Below are 9761 nucleotides of genomic sequence, written 5' to 3' on the forward strand. Positions count from 1 at the left end.
CTTGGGCAAGTCACTTAACCCCAATTGCCCTGCCTTCCCCCTCCAAAAAGCAAAAAAAAAAAGAAAGAAAGAAAGGAAGGAAGGAAGGAAGGAAGGAAGGAAGGAAGGAAGGAAGGAAGGAAGAAAGAAAGAAAGAAAGAAAGAAAGAAAGAAAGAAAGAAAGAAAGAAAGAAAGAAAGAAAGAAAGAAAGAAAGAAAGAAAGAAAGAAAGAAAGAAAGAAAGAAAGAAAGAAAAGAAAAAATAGATAACCCGATTGGATTTATTATTAAGAGATTATTGGTAAATGAAGAAAAGATTCTTTCTTGTTTTTTTCTCACCACCCCCAAGGGGTTTATTTCTCCCTGTAACAGACGTCCATGGGTGGCAGCCCCAGATTGGAGCATGCTGTGCAGTTAGAGATCTCTAAGCACCTTAGAGGATGGGGACTGGGGGAGGAAAAAGAGGAGATGGGCAAGGGGGACAGGCTCTTTCGCAGGGCAGGGGGTTTGGGAACTCGGCTCAAACATAAAAGGCAAGGAGGAGATGAATCTTTGTGGAGGGGCAGGTTCCAGTCAAAGGGCCAGGGACTTTGTGGGGAGAGGGAGGGCGGGGCCCCTGCAGCTCAGTCCAGAATGATGGACCCCCAGCCCTCCATGGGGCTCCACTTTCTGCTTCTCGAGTTTGCAGAGGTGAGTGGCCTAGTCCTTGCCAATCCCCACTCCGGGTCTGGGCAGCCTCCTGGGCCCCTCACCTGACCAGGTGAAAGATGAGCCAGTACATGAAGAGGGGCAGGGCAGCTGCGATGGCCACGGTCAAGTACATGTGCAGCTGGTTTCGCGCCCCTCCCACCAGAGCACCTTCAGCTGCCACTTCTGAGATTTTCAGGCGAAGGGTTTGGATCATACAGACGAAGATGGCCACACAACAGAAGCTGAGCACCAGGTAATAGCCCGTCCTCCTGAAGAGCAGGCCGGTCACCACCCCACCAATCATCTTGTACCCGGAGAAGGCCAGCAGGTCGATGGTGGTGATGTCTGTGTTGACGGTGACCAGACAGAGGCTCAGCAGGATGACCAGCACCTCCACTGTGAGCCAGGCCAGGGCCAAGCTCACCTGCAGACCCAGGAGATCCGGGGAGAGCCTGTCCTGCATCCCCAGCGCCAGGCCAGCAACCAGGATGTACATGATGAAGGCCAAAGTGGAATGTAGAGATCTGGGGCGTTGATGTCGAACCTCGGGGCCACCGGCACGTCCTGCTGGTACTGTACCTCCCAGTCCTGGTGCAGGTAGGGCAACATCAAGAGCCCCAGCTTCTCGCCCACGTACACAGTGTCCACAGCAAAGTAATACTTAAGCTTGGGGACGGAAATGAAGAGGTCAATGTTCCTGTCCACCAGCTCCTTGCCGTGGGCAGCCAGGCTGTCCCATAGGCTACTGCCATGTTGGACACAGGGTCGGCGAGGAAGGCTGGCCAAGGGGCGTAGCCCAGGCCTGGGGGGTCCGCTGGGCCAGATAGCTTCCGGGCCCATGCGCCTAACTGGTGTCATGGAAGAGCTGGTGGGGGTCCGCCAAGCTGGGCTCTGCCACTGGCACCCTCCTTTTGGGGTGCAGAGGCCTCCCCGCTGCCACGCCGCGTTAGGCCCCAGCTGCATCCCGGACCAGGAGAGCCGATCCGGCCTCAATGGACACCAAAAAGGCGAGAAGATACTTTCTGTAGTGTGATTCTGCCAGAAGCCTGTGGTGGTGACAAAGGACTCTATGGTGAAGGAAACCTTTAAACCAAATAAGCAAACCAAAGAGGTCTGACTCTCCTCAGTGTGGCCAATATTGGAGTAAAGGAGTCTGGAGTAATGTCTTTTCCTCTATCCTTGATGTATATGCCTTGTAGTTGTATTGCTGGTTCCAAGGCTATATATAACTGAATGACTTTTAGCATAATTCCAAATTGTTTCCTGAAATCATTGGACCAATTTATTCCTTCACCAACAGTGCATTAATGTGCCTATCTTCCCGTGTTTCTGCCAACATTTAGCATTTTTATCTTCTATTGACTTTACCTCTCTGAGAAGTGTGAAGTAAAACCTCAGAATTGTTTTGTCATTACTTTTACTGTTAGTATTTTGGAGGATTCTTTTGGAAAGATTCTTCATATAGAAAGTCTCTACTATTTGAAACTTTTTTTAGACATCTATATGAAGAATCTATAAAAAAGTCCTCCAAAATACCAACAGAAACTTCAAGTAATTGACACAAAAATTCAAATAAAAAATGTTAAGAAGAAATCTATTTCTCTCACTTGAAAACTTTTCACTACTTCTCTAATTCTTGTTACAAAACATGTTATGCATGTTACCAACATTTCAAGACTCTGATTACAATTTCCCTAGAAGGAAATCTGAGTACGGATGTCTTCAGAAAATCTTCATATCATCTAATGAGAAATAGTTCCCTTTGCATTATAGAAAGAACAACAACAACAAAAAATTTAGGGTTGTAATATCCTTCATTTGTGTGGCATGGATAGACTAGTGAAAGTGCTAGCATCAAGATGGAATTACTTTCACTGAGGGCACATTTCTTGGATGATGAATTCTTGATTTAGGGGTGTTATGATATTAACCTCATAGCATGCCTGTGAGATAGAAGAGAATGGAATTTTAGATGGACAAACTGAAGGTCTAGAGAGATTAAACAGTATAGGTTAAATGATTTTTTTCCCTAGTGATGCTTAGCAAATTGGTTGCCAATCTTGGAATAGAATTTAGTGAATCTAATACCTAGACTTTCACCTCTCTTTAATATTACAAAGAGAAATGGAAATTCTCAGTAATGTCCATTAAGAATTATTTTAAAATATGAGTAAGTCTCAAAAAAGGATAAAAACAAAATGAAAAAAAAAATCCATGCTATTTTACAGGTATCCAGGTCCTATGAAGAAATAGTCCTTTTAAAATGATGGCTTTTTATCCAGTTTTACTGTATATATTGTTATATTTACAGTCAAAAAGTTATTTTCTTGTTATTCAGTGTTTTCAGTCTTGTCTGACTCTTCATGACTGCATTTGGGGTTTTATTGGCAAAAATACTAAAGTGGCCTGCCATTTCTTTCTCCGGTTCATTTTACGGATGAGGAAATGAGACAAACAGAGTTAAGTGATTTGCCCAGGGTCACACAGCTATTAAGTGTCTGAGGCGGGATTTGAACTCAGTTCCTCCTGACTCCAGAGCCTGAGCTTTAACCATTACACTACCTAGCTGTCTGGAATCAAAAAGACTTGGGTTCAAATTCTGCTTCTATCACCTACTAGATGTTTGATCATGGAAAATCATCTAATTTCACTGTACCTCAGTTTCATTTTCTGTAAAATGAGGATGATAATAGCTACTTCACAGGGTTGTTATGAGGATCAAATGAGCAATACATGTAAACTTCTTTTCAAAATTTAAAGCATTGTAAACAGTTATAATTTCCTTATCTTTGCTCTATGAAGCTCAAAAGAAAATGGTTCTGGAACAAGGAACAATTTATAGTGTTCAGCAAACTACTGTGCTGGTGAATAAAATGATTGATGTTTTTGTAATGGAATGACAATATTAGTTTATATTATCTTTTGTAGACTTGCAAAAATATCTTCCAGACAACTCTAGTAACAGACAAGATGACAACGGTGATATGTATTTCTTCTATTCCCTCATAGTTTAAATTTCTTCCAGTATGGCTTTATATTTTAAAAGCTTTTGTGGTAGGGCAATATCCTAATCCCTCTCTCCATGCAGGTTAGGGCACTTTTTCCTTCAAAGATATCAAGTCAATCTTAGAGTCTTGGTAGGCTCAGGGAACCAAAGTCTCAGACTGTTTGTCTTGCTTCCTCATATTCTGAGTATGAAGCAGCCAGGAGGCATACCAGACACTTGGGGTTTGAGAGGGAGTGGTGTGTTGTTGATACTGTTGTTTGTCCTTTCTTCTCAAAAAGGACCAATGACATCATAAGTGTGATGTCTTGACTTGGATTTCAATGGGAGCTCCACTCAGTGAATTAAACTTCCAGGACACTCAATGCCTATAAGCATTCTTTTGCTAAGTCAACAAAAATAATGACAACAGTAGTAGTAATAGATCTTGATCAACGCAGACTTTGCAAAAACTGTAGAAATTATGCAATGGATCACTACAGGCTGCAAAAATTTAGCACCTAAATGAGTATCTAGAAAGACATGATCAAATGATTGGAATTAAACATCCGGAGATTACTATTCTTCCTAAAAAGATTTTTAAAAAACCCCAAATAATGTAAATATTCTTTCCTTTCTATGGTTAAGTAAACCTTTCATTAACTTTTGAATTTCCTTTCATTGTATTATTTGTTTCTTTCTAGTATAGAATTTATAGTACCAGGGGCCTGGTCCTTGCCAGGGTCAGATAAGAATAGCTTTTTATACCACGTAGTTTGTAAGTTATAAGTGTATGGTTTGACAAGATCTAATAAAACTTTTGTTCTTAAATTTTTGTAGATCAATGTTGGATTCAGATGACTTGTAGGCAATAGTTTTTTCTGTGATAATGATCCAGTTTTAGTAAATTTATTTGTCGAATTCTTGAGGATATTTTGAGATTTGTATTTGTAGCATGGAGATTTTTTTTAATATATATTTGTAAAGCATTGCAATCTCCTGGTGCATAATTCTGGCCACTTGATTATCTCTTTTTAGATATTTAGGTGCTAAATTTTTATGCCCTGCAGTGATATGTTGCACATCTTTTACCATTTTTTCAAAGTCTGCATTGATCATTATTCATTATTTCTGATGCTATTATCATTATTATCAAGCTAGTAAAATACTGTTTATATCACTCAGTACAGTCTATAACTTATATACAGTTAACTTTGACCACAATAGGTCACTGCCCAAGCTCCACTTCATGGCTGTATTTTGGGCCCTCCTGGCTTAGTGTGAATGTCAATGTTTTGCTCTGGTACAGCAACCCTGAGGAGCTTCCCCTCCCAGCTTGATTTTTTTCCCTTTCTTTTTTGCTAATTAAAGGGGCTACCCCTTGACTCACTTTTTATTTTGCTTTTTTTTGAGGGCAGTTGGGGTTAAGTGACTTGCCCAAAGTCACATGGCTAGTTTTTGTGTTTAGTATCTGAGGTCAGATTTGAACTCAGGTCCTCCAGACTCCAGGGCTGGTGTTCTATTCACTGCGCCACCTAGCCACCCCTTGACTAACTTCTTTAAGAAGCCTGTTCACTAAATGGGCATTACCTCACCCTAAAGGAGTACTTGAAAAGGCCTTGGCCTAAAAGGGTCAGGGTCTCCCATTGCATCCTGGGTCATCTCCAGTCATCCTGATGAATATCTGGTCACTGGATCTGGTCACTGGCTCTGGGGGAAAAAGTGAAGCTGATGACCTTGCACAGCCCTCCCTCACAAAGTCAACTGCAAGTCATGTCACCATTTCCCTGAGGCCATGTTCCTCTTTGAAAACGGACAAACACAACAATAACACAACAGCAATTTAAACAAAGTCATAATATAGTTCCTAAAGCAAATTTCATCATCAACATATTGATTTTTATTAACAGGAAGATGTTTATGTTGTGTAGAAGGCTCTGTGGAAACTGACCAGCTGCCAGCACTGTCTGCTTCCAGATACCCAGCTTAACTCAGGCCAAACTAGACTAACAAACTTTACAAGCCACTCTATAAACTGCGTCCTACAGTAATTAAATAAATGTGATCATGCAACTTTAAGTAAAAACAGGGAGAATATAATAAATGCAACTCTAAGGAAGTTATGAAGAAGCTTATTAGCTTATGACTCCAAAAAAGATATAAGAGAGAACATTACCATTATGAGCTCTGAGGAGTACAAAAGAAACTATTATAGAACCAAGTAGTGGGAAAGACACATAAAGATGAGCATAATAATTACCCGATTCTCAGAGCAGGAAAGAGAGGTATAATGAGGAATATTTCAGCTACTTGTAGTATGAGGGATAATGCACAATATAAAAGTGTTGTACTTGCTTAATTCTGTCAGAGAAGTGATAATGACCATTGCTTATCGGGTAGGTCAAATGAAGGAAAGACATGTAAACTATAGAATTATTACTTACTAACCAAAGTGATATAGATTCCAAGAGCTCAAAGTGTTATTACATGACTAAGGAGAACAGGAAATCCTATGTGCTCAGATGCAGCTTTTAGAAGGAAAGCCAGACCTAGAGGTAGGTTGTAGTTGTGTGTCTTAAAAAGGTAAAAGTAAGAAATATAAAAAAAAAAAATGCTACTCAATTCTAAGAAATGGTTATTTAAAAGAGAAAAACAGCATTTGGGGAGATAGTCCATGGTATTCTTATTATGTGTGTGTGTGTTTGCAGATATACATATTTATATATGTATATCTATAGACTGATAAGTAGATATAAATACATATTTGAGAATGCAAACAATATATGTGTGGCAGGCAGATAAATGCTATGCTGGCAGGGTTGGAGTAGAGATCATTCAGTCCACCCTTCTCAATTTACACATGCAGAAACTAAGAAACAACAGCTTGCTCAAGGTCACACAGTCATTTAAGACTGGGCCCAAACCAGAGCCTAGGTCTCCAGTCTTCTCGCTCTTCATTTAGGACTTTCTTAACTACACTGGTAGGTACACTGAAGTTATCAAATATTAAATAGCTTACACATGTAATATGGATTTTCCCTGATGAGAACTGTGATGCTTTAGAAAAGTTTAAATGGTAATATGATAGTTTTCTTTCCTTTATTTGACACTCAATTACTCAGATCCATATTGATCAAAACAAGTGACCTTCTTCCCTTCTATTAAAAGGCTCTTAGAACAAGTTGATGAGGAAAACAGCATCCTTGCTTTTGAGTCAGTCAGGCATTACTAAGTGCCAACTCAAATATTTTAGTTCTGTTATTCCACAAATAGAACCATAGTGGAAAAATCACTAGGCACCCATGGTTTTCTCCACAAGATCCTTTAACTCAAGTTCACTTTCAAGAACATCACATTAACCCAAGGACTCTAATGTCTATACAATTCTCATAGAAATGATTTCTTCCAGGCTTGCACAAAAAGCTTTCAACAGATCTGAGGAGATTAGGTACAAATTGTTAAGCAATTTATCCATCTTCATGCACACAACTCTCTCACTTTCCCCAGTTTTCCACCTAGAAAGTCTAAAAGGATAACATATATTAAACTTTGTATTTGTTTTGATTTTCCTCTCAGCAAACACATTTATATTCTAATACCAATGTGCCTCTTTTTTTTTTTTTATAAGCCCCTTATGAGTAGGAACACAATAAAGTATGATGGCTTTTTCCTTACCACTGTTTCCAAAAGTAAAGACACTCAAAATAAAATACTCCCTGAAGGGCTTCTGTTCCTCTAACTTGCTATGTTGGTTTTGTTTTGTTTTGTTTTCTAAGAACAAAATGAAATACAGTATTTTCTAATAAAGTACTTTCCTTTTCTCTAGAGCTGCATGAAGGCATTTTGTGCTAATGGGGACTCCCCCCCAATAGTTAAGGGGCATTTAAAAATGTGCATGCAAACTAGAATTTACTGTAGGGGGATAACTTTTAAAGTCTTTCTTTTTCTTTCCATCATTATAGTGATCCCTGGTTGATTGCACCATCAATTTGCAAGACCCCGGCTAGCCAGTGACTGTTTTAATTGAATAAGAACATAGATTTGGAAGGGGAAGGAAACTTAGAGCCCTAAGTTTAAAGGCCAACGCCTTCATTTTACAGGTGTGAAACTGAGGGAAAGAGCAGATAAAGTAATCTGCCCAGGATAACACAGCTAATAAGTATCTGAGGTCAGAGCTGAACCTAGGTTTTCCTAACTCCCTAGTCCAACATTCTAGCCACTCTTCAGTGTTATTCTACCTGCTGGTGACTGATAGCTCGATTTTCCATTGACTGGATACTGATACATTCTTTTCCCTTTTCTGGATGAGAGTATACATATCTGAGATAACTCAATCCATTCAAGTTTTGACTCCTGATGAGTTTTTCCTGATGTGGGAAAAAATGATGTATGACCCAACTGAAAAATGATCATTTCACCAGTCTTACTATGTCAGATAGGCAGGCCCCAGTCGTGCTTTACCTTTTCAGTGACCACTTTCTTGACAGCTTTAATAATATCTTTCTGCACCAGAATCTCCTGAAGGTTTTAAACTTTTCATCTCCAGAATTTTTGCCCTATGTCCTGATTCTGGGATTGGTGGCTATCTTACCTGATCTAATTTAGGCAGGCCTCATTTTCATCATCTGTAAAATAGTACATATTTCTCAGTGTTGTTGTGAGGATAAAATTAGTTAAAATTTGTAAAGGGTTTTGCAAATCTTAAAGTACTCTCTAAGTACTAGCTATTATATAAGTTATTATATAGATTATATAGGCCTGGTGACTTAAACTTGATTTTTGTGTTATCTAATTCTCTACTCCCTTGCTACCAATTTTAAACTTTACAGCTACCAGCACCTCTAACCCATGGTTAGTCTGTGTAATTACAAGTCAATAATTTAAAATGTGGACATGTCAGAGGTGTTGCAACTGGACTCTGGAGCGAACTGCTCTGGCCCTGGAGAAGTATTATATGTGGAAGGGCATGATAGTCCATATCAAGAAGGAGTTTGACAAAGAAGTACAACCCCGCTTGGCACTGCATCTTGGGGAAGAACTTTGGCAGCTATGTGATGCTTGAGAAGTGGCATTTTATCTGTCTGCCTGGGCTGGAGCACCATTCTTCTCTTGTAGTCCAACTAGAACATAGACTATGCTAATCTTGCCCCCAGTGAGTCATCCAAATGACAAGGACTGCAAACTAAATTCCAAACATCAGAGACTAAACAATCTTCATCGTTACCACAGGAACACCTCAAGCTTTAAGCCTCGAGTGTGTTGTAGTACAGGTTATCCTATGTATTTTGTTTATTGTAGTTATAAAACAATTAGCAAAGCAAAAATGAAGAAAAGATCCTATTTTAGTCTTGTTATCCAAACTCTGTGCTTTTGTCTAGGCATTTTGGGCCAATGGGTTGTCTCCTTGAAGCTCTGAATGTCCTGATTGCTATTCTTCTCCTTTCTTTTTAGCAGCTCTCTAGTGTATCTAGTTGGGTGGAAATAGATTCTCCTTTCCCAGTTTTTTTAAATTTAAAAGCCCTTTTAATAAACATTTAAATACAGATGATGAATGCTTCCTTACCATTTTTTTTTGGGGGGGGGAAGTTTACTCCTTTCCTTACTTGGGATTTCTCATTCCTATTTTCCAATACTGGTCCAAAAATCCAAATCTCTTTTTTAAAGCAGCTACTAACATACTAAATTCATTTTTTCTTGATCCTTTGCCTTCAATAGAAAACAGTAAGGAAAACATCACACATGTCCCTATGATCTTCAGTTTCTTAACCAAGGTTTCATAATCTTTGGATAATTTTTTTGTTTAGTTTCCTTTTGGCAATAACATTGACACCTATATGAATCACCAGATGTCAATAGAAGTTATCTCACTTGGTCAGTGTTGGTAGGTTCCCTGTTATGTCTTGGTTATATGCCCAGAGATAAACAACATTCTTCTTTTTTAATTAATGTTATCATGTTGACCAAGTCCCCATGAGCTGGGAGTTACCAACCACTTTCTTCTTTCTCTAAACATTTCCGGATTATTTCTTACCCGATTTGCTTCTGCCACTTTTTTTTTTCCCCTTGGGAGAAAAAAGTACCTTCTCCCTTGGAACACATAGCCCCCTGA

General features: G+C 39.3%; 1 pseudogene; it reads right to left on the bottom strand.

Annotated features, from left to right (window-relative positions):
* Positions 1 to 296: 296 nt before the first annotated feature.
* Positions 297 to 7939, bottom strand: LOC138151550 (protein YIF1B pseudogene; annotated as a pseudogene).
* Positions 7940 to 9761: the final 1822 nt, after the last annotated feature.

Source organism: Petaurus breviceps, unplaced genomic scaffold (assembly GCF_028583685.1).
Source record: "Petaurus breviceps papuanus isolate PSGF00001 unplaced genomic scaffold, PetGlider_PUasm1.0 90903, whole genome shotgun sequence".
NCBI classification, from domain to species: domain Eukaryota; kingdom Metazoa; phylum Chordata; class Mammalia; order Diprotodontia; family Petauridae; genus Petaurus; species Petaurus breviceps.